Raw genomic sequence first — 26,098 nt, forward strand, 5'->3', positions numbered from 1 at the left:
TCTTAGGTGCCTAACTGTCCCTATGCATTGTATTAGGAACACTGGGCACTGACAGATGTTCAGATGCTCCTCTAGTTCATAGTGCTTTACATAAGGCGCCTAATGTGTCGGGGGGAGAAAAGGAGTATTGAACCTGCCTGCAGGTGAGCAGCAAGCTGAGAGGCTGCCCCTTTCCCCAGCTGAGCAACCACCCCTGCCATCTCCAGGGCTGTCAGCAGGAAGGGAGATGAAGAAGGGAGGGTGTGGCAGTGCACCTTTGGTGCCTGCCACTTTAAGGGCTGGAGCAGGCAGCCCTCAGGTACCTGATTAAGGCAGCCATTTTCAAACAAAGGCAAGCCAGGCAGAGCCAGCAGTTAGCAGCTTGTAGCCAAGGGAGTAACACCATTTGGTTCCCCTGTTACTCATGGAACTTCTTGGAGGTAAGGGCAGGAACTACAGGGATGGCTTGGAGGCTCCTGGTCCTGGGCATGACCTGAAACTGTACTCTGCTGGGGTAGGGAGGCCTGGTGGGACTGTCTGTGGTAGAACAGCCTCCATGAAATACCAGCACCACTAACCTCCCCAGTGAAAGGCAGGTCGGGGCGCCTCAATAACCCCAGCCCCCACAACAATGTGGGTTAGAAGGCCAGGCATGGCTGAGGCCCCCTGAGCCCCAGGGGGTGTAAGACCTTGGTGGAGGAGTGTGGGATAGGCATGGCTACAGCCACCTGAATGCCACAGGGGTGTGAGGTGCCAGAGGCCCCAGGGTGAGGGGGCAGTCATGTAGCTCAGAGAGAGGGTGTGAGAACAGAGGTGACCCACACAGAGTAGGGTGCATCCTTACATCCTGAAGGACTATGCATTAGTAGGTGCTGAGTAGGGCTGAAGGATAGTCTGAAGGGCAGCACCTGGGGATGTTTTGAGTAGGGCTGAAGGACTGTGGCAGGCAAGACTGGGTGGACTACCTTATATAGACAGGTGGGTGGGCCAACTTGAGACCTGGCCCCAAGCTTGCCCCCTGTCATAGAGAAGGAAGCCAGCCACAGCAAGTTTCCAGCTGGGCTTTGCCTGGCTTGAGCTGTGGGGGAGGTGTGGATTGGAGCCCCTGGCCTACCTCATGGCCTCCTCCTAGCTCCCACAGCTGGTGTACTGTGGGGGGCTGGGCTGGGCCTGTGAGGCAGGGAGGCTCCAATCCATCCCCTCAACTCCACCTCAGGCCAGGCAAGCTGGCAGCTCATGAAAGGAGCAGCAGAAGCTGCTGTCTTGCCCAACTTGATCTGGAGGGGGTTGCATTGGAACCCCCCTGCATCACAGGCCTGGGCCAGCTCCCACCAGTAGGTCAGTCAATGGGGTTGGGTTGGGGGTGGGGCAGTTGACTTGGGGGGGAGGGAGGAGTTCTGATGCACCCCTCCCCTCCAGCTTAGGCTGGACAAAGCTCATCTGGCAGCTTGCTGCTGCTGGATTCCCCCATCCTTCTCCTCACTCCCTTCCTGCTGACAGCCAACCCTGAACATTCAAAAAATCTGAAAGTAAAACCACAGAGGTGAGGAGTTCCCTAAGTCACTCTAAAGCAGAGTGGCTTCATTTGATACCTCATTTGAGAAGGGTTTTTTTTTTTTTTTGCACTATTGGCCACTTTAAAAGCAATTTGTAGCTGTGCACCTGTATCACGGCATGACTGTAGAGTGCTAACAAGGGGCCAATCATGCAAAAAAAATGTAACTTCTTTCTGTGCCCAGTGATTCTTAAATTGGAGCTATTAATTACCCTAAGCTATTAGGTGACTAATAGTGAGGTTTGCAATTTTGAGCCTAATCTCTTCATAGTTCTAAGTAAATAATTTTGCAGAAGACAGAAGAGGTATTCCCCTTATAGATTGTTGTCCCTCAGCTCTTTGCAACCTTCTTACCTGACCTTTTATACCCGTACTAGTCATTGCATATTCTCAGGCTCTTTTTTCCCTTGAGACAACCTTCTTAAAATCTTCACTGTAAAAAGAAATATCCCTTTCTTTTAATTCTAGCACCTACAGATAATTTCGAATTCCCATCAGATTCTTCAGATAGGTGGTAAGAGGGCAGAGTAACCTGTATTCCAACCTTTTTCTGGCTCTCAGCGACATTTTTAGCTTCAGTGCGTTAATGGAAAAAAAACGTGGTTAAAGAGTACTGTGCTCTGAGTTCTTAGCCAGAACCTAGGCCAAACCAAACTTTCTTGGCAAATGTTTTCTGGGGCCCCTGATTCAGTGGAAACTTTACCAGAGAATCATTTTATTTTGAACAAGTTTTCCGGAGAAATATATGGGTATAAAAACGCTTTTCCAAAGAGGACTCTAAGTCCCTAATGATATTTGAAATACTTTTTTTCTCTAAAATTTCCATAGATTGTCCTCTTCCAGAAGAATGCTTAAACATCTTCTTAATTCTGATAGACTCCAGGAAACTGAAGAATACCCTTATGTGCTTTGTTGAATAGAAATGGACATATATGCTATATGCTTAAAGTTCTGTACATGTTTACAGAAGTGAGTAAAAGACCCAGGTTTGGCATTTGAAACTTATTATTCTTATTATGCAAATTCTGGATTTCAACTTTGTGGTTGGACCCAACTTCTAGTTGTGCTTAGAAAAGTCTAGAACTGTCAGTTCTTTTCATTTTCAAGAAAGAGACTGGTGCTTCGCTTCGCGTCTCTGGGGGCAGCAAAGTGAAACTCCTCGAAGGAGTTTTAATTTGCTGCACCCCAAGTCATTTAAGGCATGTTAAACTGCCAAATTTCCTACAGTGGCTGGAATTAATGCTCAATATGCCACCGAGGCATACAAACGCTGACACCATTAAAGCAGTGCAAAAGCATTTAGCCCACTTTAAAGTGTCATGCACGCACACCTCTTGTTTCGCCTATGCACAGCCCATAACTCGGTAAGTACAACCTTAACTCTTCACCTCTGTGGTTTTACTTTCAGATTACACCAAAATAAACACAATGGGCACACCTAAACAACAGTGGCCAGGGACAGAAATGCCACTTACACTGGTTTAAGTGATCACGCAGAAACTGGTTTAAATCTGGAACAGAGCAGAAGTTCAGCACGCACAAATCAGTTTCAAAATGGATGAAACTGGTTTAAGATAAACCTAGTTGAATGTAGTATCAGACTTAACTGATGTAGGTCAAACCAGTTTATCAAACTTCTGTCCCAGACCCCTTCCTGGATCAGAGTCCCCCAACATTTTGCAGTCCTGGGCTGTGCTGTCTGTTCCAGAGAGCAGGACTGGCCTCGTCCCTCTGCTCTCTAGCAGCAGCAGTGAGGGCAGGCTCACTGGCCTGCTCACTGCAACCCCCCCCTCCCCTCCCCCACCAGGCAAACCATGGATGGGGTCTGGGAGGGGGGGTTAAATTTCCCTTCCCCCAAGTAGTTGGCTTCCCTGCCCTGCTTACTTAGTGCTGGCTGCAACTGTGGACCACAAATCCCAGAGGCACCTGGAAGCAGGAAGAGGAAGTGATGAGCAATGCTGCAGAGTCCCATTGCTGTAATTCTGGACAGCAAATCCCAGAGAACTCAGGGGCAGCAGGAAGAGGAAGCAAACACACCGCTCATGCTGGCTACATGACAGAGAGCTGTGCTCTAGTGCCCCCTGGTTTCTGGCCTGAGTCACTGCAGGCATGTGGCTGCATTGCCTGAATCAATGGTAAATGTCTGTTCACTTCTGTTTCAATTTAATCTCTGCATCTTAAATTAACCTGCAAAGACTGAATCAATTCAGTCTCAGGCTTTTTGACTGATTGTACTTAGCCTGACTGCACAGTAGCCTGATACTACTGTGCAGTAGTGTCATGTGGCAAAAATCGTACCAATACAGTACTGCAAAGTAGTATTAGGCTACTGCACAGTAACGTCACTGAAAAGGTGTTGCTGACTCTATTGTACAGTAATTCTAGTTACTGCTCATTTATTTAGTATTTGCTTATACAAGTACTAAATAAATGCCTAGTAACCACTGTGTAGTAGCATCTCATGTAGATGCGCCCAGTGTGACCCAAATAATACTAACAGTTACAAAAAAGAATTCTTTTGAAAATTTTCTCCTTTTTCCTTTTTGATTAATTTAAGAATCCATTATTTAATTTTATTTGTTGCATAATTACTAGAACAACAATTACATGGGGAACTGTTTTCATGTCTACAAAGTGATGTCGGCACCTTCAATGTATAAACATGGTTTTTAACTTCATAAATTGAACATATTATTCAACTGCAGAAAATGTGGTTCAGACTTAATATTGGCATACAGTCTTTGAGCTTTTGAATTTATTCTGCCATATTACAGAAAAATAAGCTGGTAAATCATTTTAGGTGAAAAGAAGAGAAAATAAAATAGAAGTTCCATTGTAGGGTCTTATTTTTGTTCCTTAAATAATTAAAAATAGGTGGGTGTTCTTATCCAAATAAGTGTCACAGGCACTTTGTGGCCTATTTATTTAACTAGTCAGTCATTCGTTATATATTTGCTGAAAAGTGTTGCATCATATTTTTGTGTCGATGACCACAGACAGTGCTCTCAGATCTCCAAAACTAAGCAGGTTTAAACTTAAATTGTTGTGTTCCAAACTAGAAAGGCTTGATTTTTTTTTTTTCTTTTCTTTCTTCAAATCTTGGATAAAATGTTTCTTATGTTTTTCTGTGCAGAGAGTTAGGATAACTTGAGGTGTTTTATGATTATCACCAAGAAACTGATACAATAGAAGCCTTTTATTCATGAGTATTGTCATTACTATTAGAGATCAAATGAGCATATTAGAGTGGAATGAATACTGCAAAAAAAAAAAAAAAAAAGGGCAAGCCTCTCTTTTTTTTACTTTTTAAAACTTGTTGAAAGACCAATTAATTTAAATTGTGCTTATTCCTCATTTTGTATTTTAAATGAGCACTCATACTCCTTTTGTATACTTTCTGTGACCATACTGTAAATGTGTAGCACCTTTACATATATAAAGTAAAATTGGGAAGATTTGGGATTACAAGTAAATTAGATTGTGTTTGGAAGCAACTTCTGTTGTTTTGACCATCACGGCTTTGAAGATATTCAGAGCCATGAAGTCCATTTATTTAGAAACCTGGGCTAGCCAACTTTCCTTCTGCACATGAATCTGCCATTGTAGCACTTCCATAATCCACCACTTTGAATTTAAAAAAAAAAAAAAAAAAAAAAAAGAATCTGAGAGGGAAGTATTTCTTTCTTATACCCATAAATCTTAGATTTTCCTCCCAAAATGAACTAGACTTGAGGAACAAGAATGACAACATTCAGCTCTATCTTAGGAACTGTTTTTTTGTAAGTGGAAACACCACAATTTCAAAGTCTTGCAGTATTGAGGAACAGGATGAGGTTCATATAATTGGAAAAGGGAGGCTTTTTGGGAAAATAATAATTGCATTACTACACCTAGGAAGCTATTAGAAGTGGCTTTGGGGCCCACTTCTAAGCACTTTAAGTTTGAATTCATGATAGCTAAAGCATCTGACTTTACATGAGAAGAGAGATAAATATGGTCACAAAAAATATTTAAACACTCATAAAAACCTCCCAATTTTTGGTAGCAAGTAATATACAGTGAATATATGCTTGTATGTGGAGTGTACGGACTCATTGCATTCCAAATGCAGAATAACTAGCTAATGTACTCTGGTACCCAAATAACCTTAGCTCTGTTCTGCATTGACCTTTTAACATCCCATAATTTGTTTTATCTGTATGCCCTCTCACTTGTAGCTTCCCTTTAATACACTTCTTGTTGGTATATTAAAAGACAGCTGTCATGGGATATCCCAAATGTGCAATGGTTCATTTTGGGGGATGCAGTTTCTACACACACAAAATATGCCCCAAAACTGGGCTAACTAATCTCATACTTGATCTCTATCAACGGCTAATAATAAGCTAGGTTCATTTTTAGTTTTATTTGTTTGTATGAAATGTGACATTTGACACACATGGGTTTATATTTTTGTATTTTAGCAGTCAGACCCACCCAATCAACAAATTATCACTTTGTGTATAGTCGGCTCTGGGGATAGAAACAGCTTCTTAGTTGGCAATAATCTGGTACATATTAAAGAAAACAGTATTAGAATACCTATCAGATAGGGAGAGAGGTGGTAATTATGTTAGTCTGAAGTCAGGAGGAAGTTGGGACAAGGTGTTAGTTTCTAAGGGTATGTATAAATGTTACATTTATATCGATCTAACCCTAGTGAGGTTGATCTAAATATCCATCTGTGCAGGCATTCCAGGGGGTTAAACGAGCCAAAAAATGGCAGGCCTAATCTTAAATTAGTTCAACCTGAGGAGGGAATTCAGGCTGGAAATGGGTTAACTCAATCTAGGTAGTTGGAACACAGTCCTGGGGTTGGGAAAGCTGAGCTACTTGCCCCAGCCCTGGGACTGTGCTCTTTCTACCCCTCTGACCCTGACTGGGCTATTTTTAGCTCCATGACCCCCCACCCCCAGATGAACACCACCACATGGGGACTCACCCCTACTCTCACAGACCTGGCAGACCCCCTGCACCCCCTCCGAATCTGTTTGCCTCTCTTCCCATCCTTAATTAAAGTGAGCTGCGTGGATATAGACCAGGGCATGTCTACACATGATGCAATGCCACTGTAGCAATGCACTATAGAGACTTAGCATCAGTTTGGGACCAAGCTGTGATGCCGCAGCTACGTCACCATAGCAAAGCACTCCCTTCTTATAGCATGTTGCTATGGCAACATAGCGCAGTTCAAAGGTGCCATAGGGACACTTGAAGATGCACCCCAGGTGAGGCAAACGTCTGCACACACCTTAAGGCAGAGAGTGGTAGTTAGTCATGTTAATTTGAACTTGAGCAAAAGGCATGGTAGATTTTTGCCTTACTAGAATAACTAAATCAGATTTGTGTAGCATAAGATTTTGTTAGAAGAGGATTTACGTCATCAGATGCTGTCTCTAAGGTGCCATTGTGCCCTAGCTTCTGCCTATCTATGGGTAGGAAAAAAATTTCTGGGAATTTTTACAAAAAATAGCACATGTATCAAACAATGGCCTGGTGCATATGAAAGAGAACTCTATTAACATGCTTTTCAGGTAGATGCCAAACTTCAGATGTTTATCTAGGCAAAGGATTTCCATGTATCCCTGGGAAATAGAAAGGAAGAAAGAGAAGATGTGCAGCATTTAGAGGAAAGAGGGAATTCAGCCAATGAGCCTGGAGGCTCACCCAAGAAGTTAGCAGGATTTCTGGCTTCTGGAAGTGGAAGACTGGGAAGCTACTTTAGGTTAGAAAGTAGCAGTGTAGTATCTCTGTTTTGGCTTTTGTATGTTTATCTCCAAACCTAACAACTTCTTTCTTTTGTTTATCTGTGTTATGCAGTAGGCCTGTTTTGGCTTTTTTTTTTACCCTACAGCTTGGTCCTAACAGTGATTTCAGGACAGCTGGCCATGGGAGAGAACCTGGAGCTCTGAGGTCACCCCCGGGTGAGACCAAGGTTTGTCATAACAACACTTTATTTTCTGTTCAGTACATTTAATTTATTAGTTATAATTCCCAAAAATTACTGCATCCCCACGACAGATAAGGTTCTTTGGGTAGACGTGATATCTTTTATTAGACCAACTAAATAGTTGGGAAAACTTGTAAAGGATATAAAGGAAACAACCAAAAAAAAATCACTGCTGTCAACACGATATACTATGTGAGCATTGCTAGAATGGTGGTAGAGAGGAAGGCTGAAAAAAAGCAGGAAGCTATTTGTGGGGTAGGCCAGAGTTCATGTCGTGACATACTGCAGCTGACTCCCATTTTCCTTTTTAAAGTGTGTAACTTATTAGGAATTCATTTGGAAAAAAACAGCACAAGAAGAAGATAGGTTACCCCTTGTCGTTTAGACAATTATGAACTAGCTATCTTTTGCAGCCACTAGTTCCTTCCAGTGAGTAACTGGCAATAGTTCAGGCATTTGGTTTTTGTTGCTTAACACAATTCTCATGAACATTGATTCTTTACAGAATTTCTACAGTATTTCAAGGTTTTTTTCCTCTCTTTTAAAACAAGGATCCAAAAGTACAAAGGCATTTTTTTTCTTTATCTGTTTCTCTTTGCATTCTTAATGGCTTATCTTCACTTCTTCTCATCACAAAACTGCATGAAACAGTCAAGCTATCAGACTATAGGGAATTCATCAGCGAATCTAACAACCCAGCCAACAAAATCACTATATAACTGGAGTTACTGTACTGCACTGTATCTATAGCCCAAAAGCCAGCGTATTGAGCCTCTATGGCACCCAATAGTCGACTTCATTTAGCTGATAATCATTTAGGTAAAGTTCACTTCACTCGCATAAAGATAGGATAATGAGGCTGCATTAAAGGGAGGGCGTCCATTTTATGACCTCCAACTTGGAGCTAAGGCACACACAGCTATGGTACAATTTCATCAACTTCTAGTCCAGCTTACATGGGAGAAGAGCTACTTTTAAACACAAATCTTCCAACACTTACCTTACTCTTCCAGAAGCTTGTACACCTTGTACATCAGTCATTCTCCTTGGAAGCTGTTCTTACAGATCTACCTTCAGAGTGCAGGATCTGAACAGACACCTCTGTGTGTTGTGTTTTTTTTTTTTTGTTTTGTTTTTTTTTATCATCCGTAATCCACACTTAAACATCCCATGTATGACTTAAGTGAAGGCTCGTGTGCCGTCCAATATAATTTTCCAAGAAAAATTGAATTCCCAAGATTTTGCCAGCTATATCTCCCCTCAAATAAATTTGGTGAAAAATCGGTAAAGTTTTAAAATTATGGCAGAAGTTCTGGTTTGTTGAAATTAAATGTGAAACTCCCATTGACTTCAGGATTTTGCTGTGGATTTTGGAAACTGAGGTTGCAGTTTGCTTTTGAGTTTTTCTAATGCTTTTTAGATTTATTCTACCTATACAACCAGCTTGGTGTAGGAACATCAGCTTTGTTTTGTGTAGGCTCTTTTGAGGAAGAGTTACTCTTAGTATTTAAAAAGTATAAGCATTTATTTTATGAGCTGACAGTGTGCAATGCATTCATTATGTGATCATTTTCACTTCAGTAGAAAGGAGGTAGTTGGTCCTGTTAGTATGAAAACAGGCAGAAGGCAGAGTAAGATGGCAGTATAAGTGATTCTATCTATTATACTTAGTTATGAATTATGATAATACAGATTGTAGGAATATTTTACTGGTTTGTTCTTTCCATTCCTTGAGGGAGGGATAATTTTGTAGTATAATACATTACTAATTTAAAGAATGTTTTAGTATGTGGGTGCGTCTACACGTTCATTAATACACTTTTGCTACTGTACATTAAATTTAGTACCTATGGACACTTTTTTATATGTTCTTAGGGGGTTGGGGCAGTGGCACTTTAATTAGAGCAGCTCCAAGGGCAACTGTAATTAAAGTGCAGCCATGTCTCATGTATCTGCATCCCCATGCTTAAAAATGGTGGCGGGAGGGCACTTGAACTAAAGCTCATCAAGCAAATTTTAGTTCAAATGCCCCGGCTGCCATTTTTAAAGTTAGTCCCATGTCAGTCCACACACACAGTGTTACTGTGCAGTAAGGTGTCTACCCTTGAGTTACTGTGCAGTAACTAATCAGTCGTAAATTTGATAGCTGCGTAAAGCAGGTATCAAATTTATGCTCAAGTCAGTGCAAGTCACCATATTTACTGTGCAGCACAGGCATGCACATGTAGACACATGCCCATAGTTTGCAGTAGTTTTGGTTACTGCATAGTAAATACACATGTGTAGACATGTCCTCTGGAGATAATTTTAACTCTAAACAACTAGTGGGAAAAGCCAAATTTAAATTTTTACCACCATTAGAAGGCCTGTTGTTTTATATAAGTATTAGAGCAGGGCACTTATGAGGAAGGAAGAAAGATCTTACAAATAAAGATTTTTTTTTTAGAGTAATTTTGTTAAGTTCATTGAAAATTATGTGTACAGAAGATTTATGAAGAACCAAACAGAAAATATAGTGAAATTCTAATGACTTCAGTGAATAGGGTATGTATAGATATGGTTAGGATGATGGAAGACAGATGAGATAACCGTCTCTGGGAAAACCATTTGAATGGAGTTCTTCACCTTGGTTGGTGCAAAGTTGATGGTCAAATAATATTGAGTAGAACCTATGAGTTCTTAATGTTAATTACCAGAAATGGGAAATGTGCTTTTGGCAGAAAGAGATGGTAGAAATTTTGAGAACAGTCAGTGATTTCCAGTCTATAGAGCTAAGGAATAAGTATGTACAGGAAACCCTTGGTATTCGCGGGTTCAGTATTCACAGTTTCAAATATTCGCAGATGCTGAACCTGCATTTTTAAATACATTTTAAACACTTACTGGAACTCCTTGGGCGCTCCGTGCTTGCTGCTGCCGGGCTCCCACTGCCGGGCTCCTGCCATCGCTGCTGGAGCTGTGCCCCACCCCTAACCATCGGGGGCACTGTGTTCATGAACAACGTGCCCTATTCACAGTGTTCGCCATTTGCAGGGATCACGGGAACATATCCCCCCGCGAATGGTGAGGGTCACCTGTATATAGGCTTCCTACCTGGAAAATAACCCAAGATTTTAATTTTTTGTCTACCTATTGTTGAACATTGTATAAATAAGCAGCCTTAATCATATTAGTTACTACTTTTTTAGTGTTGGGGTGTAAGTGCTAGTCACACTGCAAGTCATCAGTAATGTATTCGACAGAAGAGCCTGCAATAGGCTTACCTCTTCATTCATTGATAATTCAACAAATGTGCATACTATTTATTTTTCAGACTGAAATATCTTATCAAAGGGTTGTTCAGTATAAATTAAGAGGTGCTGCATATATAAAACTAACTTGTATTTGGCGAAAACAAAAAAAAAAGTCAAGTTGAAAATTTACAGTTTGCTTTTGCTAGAACTAAAAATTGTTTTGATAGAATTCAAAGGGGGGGGGGGAAAGAAAATGCAGTCTACAGCATACCTGCTTATAGTCAGTTGGATGGATGTGATTTCAATAGCTTGAGAGACTTAATTTCTCACATTTAAATTGTTAGTACAAACAGTCATCTGTAACCACATAATTTCTTATTTTGAGTGAAACATGCTGAACGTTTGTTTTTACTATAGGTAGCTGCTATTACTATTATTTGCAAGAATGAATAGGTTAACATCAGTTTGTTCTTCAAATATCATTTAATGGTAACTTCATTTTACCTTTCTAAAATTCCTCTTGAAGTTTTAATGCAACATAATATTTTATTTCCATTTCTAAGATACTTTGCTGTCTGTATTTAATCAACTGCCAGTTCCCCTGCAGAGGTTCCCTGAGAGGAACTATTCCTGTTCTGCCTGTATATATTGGTCTTGATTCTGCAGCTCTTAGCTCTTATACAGATGCAACTCCCACTAACTTTGTCAGCCAATGTTTAACATAAGTATCCCTTAAAAAGCCATGATATATTATAAACAATAACAATGGCAAATGGTTATTTAGGTCTGCTGTATACTTTCTCTTCTCAATGGTGAACTCTTTCATCGATCAATGTCCTCTATAGCAGTGCTAGCACCATGGCATTCATAATAATATGGTTACTCAAGTTTGCATAATTAGCATGCTGGTAGCGTTAAAGTTTGAGCATAAAGTTTTCTTCAGGAATCATGAGTGATGCATATGAGCACCTGCACTTTACATCCTTGCATATAGTGTATTTGCCTCCAAAGGCAATCAGTATAGAGTTTGTGTGAATGATGTAGAACTGAGAAAGGCTGTTTGAAAATTATTCTCATTACAAGAAAATGTCTTTTAGACTAATCCAAATAGCTGTGTGTGTGTTTCAGTCATAGGGTGAAGAAGAGACATTCAACCAAGACCCGAAGGCTGGCTCTTACTGATAATTTTTCCGTCATTAAATGTTTACATTGCTGTGCCAAGAACTTTTTTAATGTGCTCTTTAGAAGAGGTATGTGGCCACTACTGTCTGCAAGATGAAATCAGACTTCTATGGTATTGCTATTAAATTTTTTTAACTGGTTTGTTTGTTGTAATGCAGCTAGGCTCTGTAGCTACAATTGAAATCAGCTACAACCAATGCTAGAGGAATTTATCTTTTCACAACTTAATGCTGTATTTCACAGCAGCTTTTAAGCTGTGCTGCTTCCAGATCCTTATCCAGATGTAAATATGCCGCACAAACAGATCTACATCTATATGTAGAGGGGTTGTTAGGCACTTTCTCCACCAAAGCTTTGGGGAGGGGTGTCTACCTATGCTAACTGGCCCAAGCATTTTAAACTAAGCAATTGTCTTCCCAAGGAATATTTCTTCCCAAGAAAGTCCAGTACGTCAGTATTAATCACTCTCATGGTCACTTGTGTAGAACAGTGATTTAACATAGAAACAATAATACTTGGTGATCATGACTTAGGGCTAGAATTAGATGTGCCAGTAATTGGTTGTTGCTTTGTTTGGCTTATTTCGGTCTATGCTAAATCATTCCACTTTCCCTAAAAAGCTTAAATATTCATTGGGCCAGACCAGAGAGAAGTGACTCTCTAGTAGGTTATCAGTTAGGACACTTACCTGGGATGTCAGTGACCTGATTTCCATTCACTGCTCCAATGAACAGTTAAGTATTTTATACAACAAAGGCAATTTAGCAGGAGAGGTTGTCTCCAGGGTTAATACGCTCTCTTTGGAGCTGGGAAAAATTGGTTCAAATTACATTTTTGAGCCAGGAATTTGAACCAAGTTCTGCTTTTGAACCCAGGTGAGTGTCCTGTTGCTGCCCTGTTGGGAATAAAGGGAGCATGTCCTCCTCAGTTTTGCAAATGGCACTTAAATCCTGCAGTAAATCTAGCTATCCCCTTCCCCCACACCCAAAAAAAGAAAATAAAAAGGTCATTCTGGAAGCTTCTGAAATTAAGTGTTGCCACATATTTCCAAGGTCTTTTCTTCATTCTTTCACTTGTCCAAAACTCCTTGAAATTTTAAATGAGACTGATTTTTTCCCCCCCCCCCCCTCCAGTTGGCTTAAATTTCCTGTTAGAAAAAGCTAACCCAACCTAAACTAGGATTGGGAGATCTAGGCTTTTAGTCTCAATTCTACCAGGAGGTTGCACTGTCTTTTGTAAATAACTTTTTATTTTGTACTCTTAATTTCTTTGTATATAAAATAATGGGTATTTATACACAGTTTTCAAATTCCCTGGGGATCTATGTTTGAATAACCCTTCTGCAACGAAGGTTTTCCAGATATAACTTTATTTATGCCTTCTAACAGTAAATTCAAGAGACTTGTGATCTGTCTTCTGGCTGGATCAAGGATTACAGCACATTCTATTGCTGCACATTCTATTTTGTTCGGCCAAGAAGGAAAGTTCATAGATGGGGCACATCTTTCTTGATACACATACATACCATGTATCCAGATGATTCATGCATACATCCCCCATTAATTTTAGTGGGAATTACTAAACAGAGACAGTCATGGGAGAACAGAGCCTATAATCTGCATGCCTGGAGGACTGGTTTTGAGTGATGGATGAACCAAGCATGCTTTCAAATACTTCTTACTTGGAAAAACTACATAATACCCTCTATTACCTGGTAAAATCTTGTAATAGGGATAACCTATTAAAACATGTTGGCAAAGTCTTTTATCCTATCTTGTGTAGAAATACCTGGTGATCATTTATATTTTCTTCTTCCAGAGTACAGCACTGGTATTTTAAACATTTGCTGCTTTCTAAAGCAATAAAATAAATCTCTCTACAAACCTGGCCATCTTAAACATCATCAGAATTCCAGGTTATTGCATTTGGATTATACACACAACTTTCATTCATTAATGTTAGCAGGAACAATGCAAGCTTATAATTATCTCTGATAATTTGCAAAGAAATATATATTTTAATTTTGTTTATTTTTTCCAGAACATCGGCCATTGCTTTTGGCTTCCTGTAATGTTAGATGGCCCCCTTTCATTGATCATGTAAGAATAAGCATCTGCAGGGGTGGATCCAGGGGGTTGCTGTGGTATGGTTGCCCTGCCTCCTCCCACTAGCTTTGTCCTGCATACACAATGAGCAGTCTGAGCTCACTAGCATGTCAGTGACAACTCCTGCACATGCCACGATCTCCTTGAGGATAGAGGGTGACCACTGGTGTTGTTTGTCATTCCCCGCATCCACCTAATGAATTCAGTGGGAGGGGAAAAGAGAGAAAAAGCAACTGCAGTGACACTTTTTCTGGGCTCTGGAGCTGTCTGAAAACAGTGCTAAGCATGGCCACTACTTACCCCTCTCCTCTTTTCTCCTAAGGCTGAATTCAGGCATTGGGTATGAGGAAGGGGAAGGGTAAACAATAGCAGTGCTCACCCCCTGGGCTCCAGAGCTGCTTGAAAGCAGGAATCTGGGCAGATCTCATGCTGATCAGTTGGTGAGCTCAGAGAGCTTGTGGCACATCTGGTACTCCAGGAAGAGGCTATGTTGATACACTGTTAATATTAGAGACCTCACTGGTATCCATAATCCCAGCAAGGGGGATACAGCCACACTTGCTTTAGAGGTGTGACACGTATGCAGTGAGCTGCCTTCACCTGTGCCACACCACAGAAGGGGAGGTGGCCACACCCTGCTTGCTGTTATACTGGGTCCATCCATGAGCATCTCTGCACATGCATTATATTTTTTTTCAAAACATTATAACATTTATTTTAGATCCACTTAAAGAGAAATCTCACTGCAAAAGAAATAATCACCATCACATGGTTCTTACTGTGTCATAATTTATGCAGTATAATGGTAATTACAATTGTATTCCATGTTATGGGTTAATGAGCTTCAGTAAAGGGTGAGTCCTGTGAAGTGTTGCGCACTCATGAGCTAGCACAGCACTTCAGCACATGCTTAGTTCTGCTGAAATCCTTAGGATTATCTATGTCTTTAAAGTGAAGCACATGATTTGGGGCCGTGCTGGTTTGGAATCAAAGTGCTCAGGAGCTTATGAAATAAAAACCTAGTTTATTACAATTGATACTGTTGAAGTTTTAAATCACAATTTGAAGCTTACTTATCCTAGGGAACTTTTCTATAGCGTAATGTAATTAGCTTGTGATCATCTCTTCTGTATTCGGTGTAACGTTTGATTACCTACAGACACAAGTGCATCAGGGCCACCTCCAAAGTAAATTAAGGGCCACCCAAGTGATAATCAAGTTAATGTGTTGACATGGCTTTGGCGGAGAGATTTAACTCTGGTCTTTAGAAGAAATCCTTACTATGCACCACATGTAAACACAAAAATGCCCGATGTCCAGCATGACTCACATAGAGTTATTCATACAAACCCAGAGATAAGGTATTTGACAAGAAAATGCTTTTGTGTGCACTGAAATTAAGAATGTCATATAATACTGGGAGTATCAAACAGTGTTTTTTAAGTCTCATTGAAACCATTCAGGGGTGGGAATTTAATGCCAGCTCCATTATCACCTATAAGGAGTTTAACAATGAGGCATTGTACACACATTGGCTTGGCTACTGAACAGGAGGTTTGAGTGTATCAGGCACCAGCTACATTCAGTCAAGTCCATGCCTGTCAAGTGGGGTACGTCTGTTAACAGAGCCATTATGTATAGTGTATTTTATACTTGAGTTAAAACATGGAAAAAAGAAAACATTTACAAGGTTTGCTCACTGGAGTGAATGCAGGGGACTAAAGAAAGCCAGGCAGTAATAGCTGTAATGACAGGTGCATAAATAGCACTCTTTCATCCACTGGTTTCAGAACATTTAAGAAAGGCAAATTATCTGATGCCCAAGGCAGGTAAGCATTATTACCTGCATTTTACAGATTGAGAAATGCAGAAGCTAAGTGACTGGCTCAAGATAACTGTACCTTTTTAGCCCATTTCATTGGATTTGAATGTGTTGGAAAACTGTAGCTGATCAACTTGCATTTAAATAGCCATTAAGGTCAGTTCTTATCAAGCTATTTATGTTGTTATTTAAATTTACAACATGTATGAGAAGTGAGTCTTTTTTGTGATATATTTTATTGGACCAAATGTATAGTTGGAAGAATTCCTGGACAAGGTTTTTGGACATCAGTAACCTTAATGTGAAAAATAGCATTTTTTACCTCTGAGGCCTGAGAAAGTGTTCTGTGATACCCCTCTCCCCCCCAAGACTGCCTATGTTTATCCCAGGCATACAGTTGGTCCAGTAAAATATATCACCCACAAGAATTCTTGCCCCTTTCATATGTGTCTTGACCATCATGGCAACAACATCACCTCTACACTATCACAACACTTTTCATCTCTGTAGTGTTGCTACCTATCTTCATGGCAGATGTTATCTTTCCTTGGCTGGTGTAGAGATGAGCTGGTGAATCCAAGTTCCATGCATTTTGTCAAGAGGAGGATGCTGTTAGAATTCACCTTCCCACTCCTTCCTCACCAATGGTTGCATTCCAGAAGTTTGAGTCCCTTCAGATTCTGGCATTGCAGTCACTGAGCAGAATAAGCCCATCTCCCTCTGGAACATCAGGAAAAACTTGGTCAAGGTTGGCATAGAATTCCTCCTTGATTTCATTGGTGGCATCAAGAGTTGCAGCATACAGTGATAGTGGCTCATTGGCTCCCTACCAGATTAAGGAGGAGAGTCATGAGTTGCTTATTAATTCTGATAGGGAACTCATTGAGTTAGTTTATGAATTCATTCTTAATGGTAAAACCAACTCTGTGAAGTTAACATTCTCCTTCCTGTTCACCATTCCAGAAGAGAGTATAACCACCGCCTCCTTGGTTTTTCAGCTGCCCATCTCCCATTTACTGGGTTTTGCTCAGTGCAGCAACATCAATATTGTGCTGCTTGAGTTCTTGAGCCATGCTTATGGTGCAGTGCTCTGGGTGTTTGCTATTAGGATTGTTCATGAGTGTTCTGATGTTCTAGGTCCCAAAACTGATTGAAGTTGACCATTTCTAGGTCAACAAATCCCGTTGAATCCAACACTGAGGATAAATAACCAAAAACTGTTCCTGTAAATTCTCACAAGTCAAATTTCTTCTGTGTGATTACATCCCCATTAAAATGTATTTTCCCCACTTCTATTAGCATGTTGGCTAGCCCTGTGGGTTCTGGAAATGTCCCACTCCTACTACATGACAACATTACATAGTAAAGAAAAAAATAGAACCCAAATCCCTTGACTTCTAGTTATGACACGTAACTACAAGACTAACCACCAGCAAGAGCTTCATAGAACAGTGAAGTAGGAAGAGGATTTGTCATTCATTTTTGGATATTTCCAAAAAAGGTCCTGTTGTACAGAATTTATTACTCATCACCATTTAAAATAATATCACATAGGGGGATTTCCAGCTCTTCTTCCTTTTTATTTTTCCTTTTATTTTTATAGTTTGCACAGGGAAACTAAATAAAAATTACACAAATCTAGGCAGAAAACAAGATCATTGACAGAGCTATTAGAACAGGCTGTTTTTTCACTGGATTGAAGGAATGGAGGTTGACATTACCATCAAACAAGTTCCTTATCACAGATCCTACAGTCTGCCCATCTGGCTTGAACCTGCCATGCTGTTAGTGGGCCATGCTGAATAGATCCCGGACAGGGCAAGGTCTGTGTACCCCCAACCTCCACCACTGGGGTCTTTGCAGACTGTAGCTGTGACAAAACACACACCATGTCGCATATTGTTCATGACTGCCTGCTGACTAAGTTCAGTGGTGAACTACAGGAACTGCACATGGCCACTGAGGATGCTCTCACATGGCTCAGCAATTATGCACATGCTGACTGACTGACTGACAGATTGGATTGGACATATGTCTCAATGTTAGACTTTATTTCATATAACTTATTCCCTGGATGATAAGAGTAGAACAGCTGAGATACGCCAGTTAACATATCTGTGAAATGAGATGTCAGGAACTCTGACCTTTGGAGAACTCTGAATCTAAATTGGATAAGGACTTCACAGCTACTCCTTTTCCTGGTTTTAGTAATAACAAAAGCCTGAAATTTAGGTCAGTTCAAACTTGAACCTAGGTCCAGTTCTCCTCAAATTATTACATGTTTTATTTGTAGCTCTAGAAATTTTTACCACTATGTGGATATAAAACAAAATGGAGGAAAAATGAATGACTATCTGTTTGATAGGTTGAGGGGGGCAGGGCAGTCATGTAAGCTTAAGCAAATGAAAGTCATAGATTTCATAGACATAGACATTTGGGCTGGAAGGGACCTCGCAAGATCATCGGGTCCAGCCCCCTGCCCCAGGGGCAGGAAGTCAGCTAGGGTCAAAGGATCCCAGCAAGATCAGCATCCAAATGTAAAGTCTAAAGTTTCCTGGGTTATATTCATCTCCCATGCCCTGAGCAGAAAATATTAAACTTAGTAAGATGGCTTGAAAAGACATGTAGTAAATGACATCAGAATAGAATAATGAGATATTGTAATGAGTTATTGCAGTAGACATTGGTACCTGTTAAATTTTCACAGTTAGCTTAGTACGTAAGTGCTTATCAAATAATTTAACCTCATTTGAATAATGTGATTTTTCTTATTCAAGTGAGAAACAGCATCAAACTATTTTCTAAAATGTCCTGTCCAGAAGGCAGAGCAGAGTGGAAAGTTCTCCCCATTTTCACCCTCACACTCTTTAGAGTATGAGAGAAATGTCTGACTAAGAAATCTCATGGTGTCTAGGGGCCTCTGTGTTGGAATAGAGGGATGTGGATTTTTTTCAAAGATAAGATCTCAGTTCCTCAAATAACAGTCTATCTTTGGACAACCCCAGGCTTTTGCTTTCAGTAAGGTTTTTTTTTTCCACTGTGATGGTTTTGTGGCTGACATGATGTGGGTGGATGTCCTCTCCAAGTGGTTCTTATCAACTTGAATGCAGAGATATGACTAGCAGCATCCCAGTCACTTCTGGCTACTTTGTCTAGAAGCACTCTCATAATTGTTTGTGAATGTCCACATAAGTCCTTCAGCAGCCAGCATGTGACAATTTTAGATTGTACCCTCTGCTGTGGTTTACTTTAATTAGGGTACACTGGGATATTTTTAGTTCTTTATCATGAGATGAATTAGTTCAGAATATGTATATATTTCCCCATTAATTTGAGTAAATGGGTAAGCAACAACAATTTTGGAATTAATCCAGTCTTACAAAATATTTGCATTGATCATATAAAAGAACTGATTTTGTATATTAAATTCCTGCCTTTGACCATGGTACAGAAAACCAATTTCAAATATGTCATAGGGAATTAAAGGAACTAGTGACAGTCTATAGCGTAGGATATCCATTTGCACACCATCATTTCCTTGTGGATTGCGCAGTAGCTAACTACCTCCTGAAAATAGTTAAATAGCTAATCTTTGAAACTTATTACAGAGGCCTGGATGCTCAAAGGATTGAGTAATCAAACTAAAATCTGTGTTTTCTTCAGTTTATTGCTGTATGACTTAGCAACTAACTAGTATGATGTGTGATGACAGATTTAGTGAGTTGTTGTCTTCCATCTGTTCAACAGAATTTTACTGATTCAAAGTCAGATCTCAGTCTATGTCTCTGTGTGTACGTACGCTCACACAAGTATCAACAGAATGACAGAGACTAGATGTTTTATCACCAGGATTTGGACTTAACGGCTTTGTTGGAGAGTGTCCAAGTTCGCCTCTGGTTTTCAGTGTGTTATTTATTCATAACTAATAATATATAGGTAGAATTAAATCTAAAAAATGCTACATTTCAGGTAAGGGATTGAGCCCAAAAAGACCTTAAGTGGAACAGCTTTTGATCAGCAGAACTAAGTCTGAATTGCTTGCGTTCTGCAAACCCACATTTGAGACAAAGTTATGTGAAACTATACAAGGTAGGCAGAAAACTAACAAGTGCCCTCTAGTTTTTAGAAGCTCATCAGTGGAGCATGGTGAATAGGTGGCTGGCTGTATCCCAATGTTGCCAGTATTTTCTGGCCACCTTTGTGCCATCCTTGGAATGTGGTCTTTACCGCATGTTGTAAAATTAAGTGTCTGTAAATATGTAAATAAGTGTATGTAAATATTGTCGTGTCTGTTTTAAGGTTCAAGAAATATCATGGTTAAACTCCAATTCTATGCCTCAATGCCTTTTTACCCTTAATGCCAAGCTATATATGGCAAGAAATTATTGAGAAACACCATCGTCATTCCTGTTTTATTCAGCTGTGAATGTCTTTTTTCTCTTCCCCTTTCATGTGCATTAGACTCACCAGTATCTCCAACACATATCTGAAGTGGATCACATGAAAGACAAGGTGGCAGTTATTTCCTTCATTCAGTCAGGAAATTCATTTTTGGCATTCTGTACATCTCCATCAAATGGAGTTACGTCTTTTTCCAAGCTAAACTTATTGCTGATATTCACATATGGCAACCTTATGATAATCTCTTAGCATTATTGAAAATACTCTTCAAACAATATAAATCTGTTTGACTTGTAAATTCAACAAATGAAATAATAAATTCCACCCAAATGCTGGAATTGGAAGGGCATGGAAACTGATTTACAGTAAGACTGTTTACACATAGTGTGTTTTGCCAGAAAAGAATAGCAATTGATCATCTTTTGTATTTTCCTTACTTACTGCTGGTTTTTTTTCACTTTCATCCAGGCATTAACTATTTAGACAATGTATACTGAGAAGTCCATTAATTTCTTTTGTTCATTCCACTATCTTTCTTTCATTAATATTTTGTGTATTAATATTCTTCTATACTTCATCCTCCCATCTTTTTGTAGTCCTTAATTTGGTTTGTTGCCTTCAGTACTCATCTTCATAATTCCATGTTATATCCAGGGGTGGACAGTTATTTCAGCGGGAGGTCCACTTAGGAAGCCAGCACCTCCCTGAACCCCTCACCTGCAACAGCTTACCAAAACTCCCTTAGTTGCTCTACCCTGTGCACAGCAGGGTGGATGGGATGGGGCCACAGGTGGGTGAGGAGAAGCATCTAGGGGTGGGTGGGTGCGGTCTGAGCTCCCATCAGGGTCTTGGGGCTGTGACAGCATGTGGCTGGGGCCTGGGGCAGAGTCTCATTCTGCTCCCTGCATGCCCCCGTGCTGGGCACTGGTTCTGCGGGCAGGGGTGTGCAGGGAGTGGATTGTAGCTCTGCCCCAGGCCCCAGCCCTGTGCTGTCACCACCCTGTGAATTCCGGGGTCTCCATGGAGACAGGCTGAGACCTGCACTGGCAGGGAGTGCAGCCAGGCAGATGAAATGGAGCTGTAGGCAGGCAGGCGAGAAGCAGTGGCTGGGATCGGGCTGGGTGGCCAGGGCCAGAATCTTGGGGAGGGGCTATGGCTCAGGGCAGAACCACAATCCACTCCCTGCATGCCCCTGCCTGCAGAACCAGTACTTATCACAGGGGTGTGCAGGGAGTGGATTGTGGCTGTGCCCCGGACCCTGGCACTGGCCCTGCACTTTCATTGCCACTTGATTCTGATTTGAACCCCGCCTGCCCATCTTGCTCCTGGATACTGCTCCCCACCCAGCCACAGCCCTATCCCATCCACCTGGCCATGTGCCTTGCCCATGGGGATCCTGACTGGTTTCTATAGAGACCCTAGGATCATGGGGTTGTGACAATGAGGGGCTGGAGCCTGGGCAGTGGGGCCCGGTCCAGCAGCAGTGGTGGAGACTGGCAGTGACAGCCAGAAGGAGCTGCCAACGCTAGGAAGTAAGTCCAGGTGCTGCGCTGCAACCCCAACTCCACTGCACACCTGGGGGTGGTAGGATTGGCCACATGGGCCATGGCCCAGGCTGCCCCCTGCAACTGGGTTGGGCCGGGCCAAAGATCCCACCATGGGCTGGACAAAATTCCTTGGCTGGATCTGGCCCGTGGGCTGTATTTTGCTCACCTCTGTTGTATCCTGTCCTCATACCTTCTTTTCATGTTCCCAAACTGCATGTTCCCAGCTCCATCTTTCTACTTGTGTCTTCTAACGGTTCTCATTTAACATACTTAGAAATTTGATATCTTAGTTTCTTCACCTTCCCAGCAACTGCCATTATTTGTTTCTGAAGAAAAAAGGAGCATTTGAGTGAGTGGAGGAGTTTGATAAAGATGGAATCAGAAAGAGGAGGAGTGTAAATGGGGACAGAGGAGAAGTTAAGAGAGGTGGAATAGAGAGGAGCATGGTGGTCAGGGAGAATAAGACACTGGCGCAGAGAGAGTTTGTCATCTTGCTTTTTGCTTTCCTCTGAAGACCAATCAATAAGCAGGCCAACTAAATGTGAGGCAACTGAAATTCAGATTTGAAGGCTTTAATACCATCATGTAACTGGTGGTGGATATAGGATGTTCTCCTGGTGCCACTCCTTTTGTAATGGCAGGACCTTATTGAAACCACCCCACAGAGTAACTCCTATTGGCTCCAACCTGCTAATTTCAGCTTGGGATAGAGATGCAAAAACTGTGGGACTTCTTGAGTCACTCCCATTATGGCCCAGGTAGATTGGCAAAGGGCTCAGCCTTTACTCACTGGCTTGTACTATTAAGAAATACAAATGTTTAGATAGATGCATATTGAAGCTAAAAGTGACTTAAGTTTATAAAACCAAATTTGTGTAGAAAACTATCTAGTTTGTTCCTTTATTCCTCACTGCTGGTGATTTGCACCTGTATTTCAATTTAAAATAAAATGCTGGTGGTTTTATAAAAAGGTTATTATTTACATTTAACAATAGTTCTTAACCATAATCTTAAATTACAAAGTACCCAAAATGGGCGAAAAAGAAACATGTGTGAAAGTTTTTACTTTTAGATTACCATGGGCATTGTATTTTAGAAGAAGACATATTGTGAAGCAGAGAGCCAATTGAAGGATGTTGATGATATTTGTTCTGTTCTTTTCATATTAAAACTCCTTCTGATAATCTTTAATGTATTTCTGAGTCTCCTCATCTCCCATTCAAAACCCATTTAAAAAGCAAAAAATGTCAGACAAGAACAAATGAGTGTTGCCCCGTGTGGTTAGACCAACGCTCATGATCTCAATATTGTGCTGTTAGATAGGAGAGCATGGTATACAATTGCATGTGCACGCATACAAAAATCAATTAGGTGCATACATATACATTAGGTGTATGCACACACACTAGGTGCATACACCCCCACCAGGCATGCACACACACGCACTACCAACTCAAGCACATACACATCCAAGATTACCAGCCTAGGCACATGCATAGCTATCACTAATTCAAGCACATACATTCTTTAATGATAACAACATAAAATCATACACAATACACATATACATACACATATACACACAGGTTAAACATTGACTCAGGTGACAGTATGTGTGTGTTGGTGCCTGTGGTACCTATGCTTGGGGTGCTTGGTAACTAAAGAGCAAGTGGCAGAGATCAGGGGAAATGGCAGTGGGATAAGGCAATAGCAGTGGCAGAGATCAGGAGAAAAGGCAGTGGGGACAAGGCAATAACAGTGGCAGAGATCAGGGGAAAAGGCAGTGGGGATGAGACAATAGCAAAGAAACAGGGGTTTGGAGGCAAAGAGGAGCTCAGGATGGCTGGAGCCACAGGAGCATGGGACACGTGTTGGAGGTGGTGGTGAGCCAGAAGCAGGAGGGGAGAAATGAGGAAGAATTAGAGGGGTGAGGAGCAGAGATTGGAGCAGGGCTGGAACCATACTACAGCAAAACCCAACTCAGGGTTCCAAATAACAGTTTTATTAAATGAATGCTGTACTGTACAGCTTGGTTCCTACACACACTCACACAAGCACTCCCACACACACTCACACAATGGTAGTAGGAGAAAGAGACTCAGTGGAAGGGTTGGAGTCCAGGTGGGGGAAGAAAAGCAGAGTCCAAGTCCTTGCTTGAAGAGAGGGTGAGGGTGATAGCTACCTATCCATGCTGGGAAGGGGTCCTTGATGGTCAGTTGGGGTCTTTCTCTAGCAGGTGTTGTCCAGAGGGCGGTTGCTGGCAGGGCCTCTGGATTGATAGGCAGTGTGACGTGGAGCAGGTCTGGTCCAGGTGAAGATGGCATCTCAAGCAGTCAGTCTTCATTACCCCTTTTTATGGGGAAGACTACCTGTGATCTCCTATGGAAAGGGCATGTCCAGGCAAAGTCAGTCCTGTTCCAGAGGGTTCCAGATGTTCATACTGAGCATGTGCAGCCTTGGCACAAGGGTGGGTTGGCTGGTTTCTGCAGCAGTCTTTGTCTTCCAAATCTTGAGCCAGGGAGGGTCAATGCAGGGTGATGGTTGGGTCATCGAGTTGATGGTTTGGTCATTCAGAGGGAGCTATTTTTAGACCTACTGCCATTGTCTCTCAAGCGCTCTCATGCATCCCCATTCATTCAGGAACCAATTTACATAGGAGGGGTAGGTATGAGTCATAGGTTACAACATCAGGGGGCACAAGATGACATTACTTGACATTACTTTATGGACATAGGCCTAAATTATATAGATTCAATCTAAAACAATAATCAATGCAAAAATGATAGTAATACAATATAAAACAGTAAAAATCAATACAAACATAACAGAACACTATTTACAATATAAAATGGGGCTTATTACAAATAATAGTATACAAGAACTTAGCTTACCTAGTATTACTTGTAATCACTTATAAGGAGTAGAGAGGGCAGAGAGAAAGTCAGAAATGGTTAGGGGAAGGGGAGGGAATGTATTTTTAAATAAAAAAAAGAAAAATGGGGTTTTGCTACATGAGTGTAAACTGTCCAGGAATAAGCTTAGTCTGAACATTAGAAGAAAGTTTCTAATTATCAAAGCAGTGCGATTCTGGAGTAGTTTTCCAATAAAACTGTCAAGGGCAAGCAACCTTAGTCAATTTTCAGGTGAAGCCTGATCCCTTTAAAAACAGATTATATAATGTGGCTGCCTGCAGAAGCAAGAGTCACTGATCCAGGAGATCCATTTTAGTCTTCTTGCCTTTGTTCCTATCTCCTTGGCAACATGAAAGGGGATGCCAGCTATTATTTTAGCCTAACCTATACCCTAATTTTCTCTTTTCTTTAACTGACCAAGTATCACTTAGCTCTCTTCCTGTCTCCTATCTCCTATTGGTTCTACTAGACATCTGGGTTAACCACAAGAGGATCTGTCTTCCTGTCTAGGCTTGTCTGTGGTCATAGTGCTGTGGTTACAAGCATGCCAAGGTGCTCTGCTATTACTCATAAATATTGAGTCCTTCACAAGTTTTTACTAGATTTTTACTTTAGTTAGCTTTGTAGAGGCAGATGGCTCTTGGCTGGGTAAGTAGTGGGCTTTGAATACCTGGCCATATTGCCACTGGGGTCAATATGGAGAGGGTGACTGTTATCTAGCCATAGTGTTAGAATTTATGTAGTGGCACTGCAGTCATGAACATGACTTGGGCAAGAATACTCTGTTCTCTGAAGAGAGTGTTTGAGTATAGCAATTTACAATTTTAGGCATAAGACAAAGAAACAACAGAAAACTTTGTCTAAGACAACAAAATGAGATGAAGAAACAATAGAAAACTACTTAAGACACATCAGAAACTTTGCATAAGTCTTATATAGTCCCTGTAGCCAGGTGTTTAGAAGTTTTCTGGGGCCTGCAGTTCTTGGCAGATGGGTAGAAATCCCTTGTTTTATTGTTGGTTGCTTTTTTTATGGGTGATCTGCACCTCTTCTTCCCCCTTGGTTGGCTTGACAATGGCATGTCCTTTGCCCCTTAGGAAGTTTGTCTGTTAGTTCATTGTGTACCCAGTTTTCACAGGTTTTATCATGTTTCTGGTATGGGTGGCACTGTTTACAAGGTGCCTGTTGTCCACTTTGAAATGTAGACCCCTGCTTCCTTAGAGGGGTCTGCTTCATCAGAGTGTCTACTGCCCACTTAAGCAGGGGGGGCAGACTGCTTAGGTAATTTATCCAACTTCTTTTCCATTGGCCACAGAACTAGGTAAAGGGACAGAAACTTGTACATTTGTCAATGTGACCTTCTCTGTATACAA

General features: G+C 41.1%; 1 long non-coding RNA gene across 1 annotated transcript; it reads left to right on the plus strand.

Moving 5' to 3' along the window:
- The first annotated feature begins 343 nt into the window (after positions 1 to 343).
- LOC132248413 (uncharacterized) lies at positions 344 to 12,071 on the plus strand. Its single transcript, XR_009459602.1, has 3 exons — positions 344 to 419; positions 7,428 to 7,508; positions 11,885 to 12,071. It is a non-coding gene; the product is annotated as an uncharacterized LOC132248413 (long non-coding RNA).
- The last annotated feature ends 14,027 nt before the right edge of the window (positions 12,072 to 26,098 follow it).

This window comes from Alligator mississippiensis, chromosome 2, assembly GCF_030867095.1.
Source record: "Alligator mississippiensis isolate rAllMis1 chromosome 2, rAllMis1, whole genome shotgun sequence".
NCBI classification, from domain to species: Eukaryota; Metazoa; Chordata; order Crocodylia; family Alligatoridae; genus Alligator; species Alligator mississippiensis.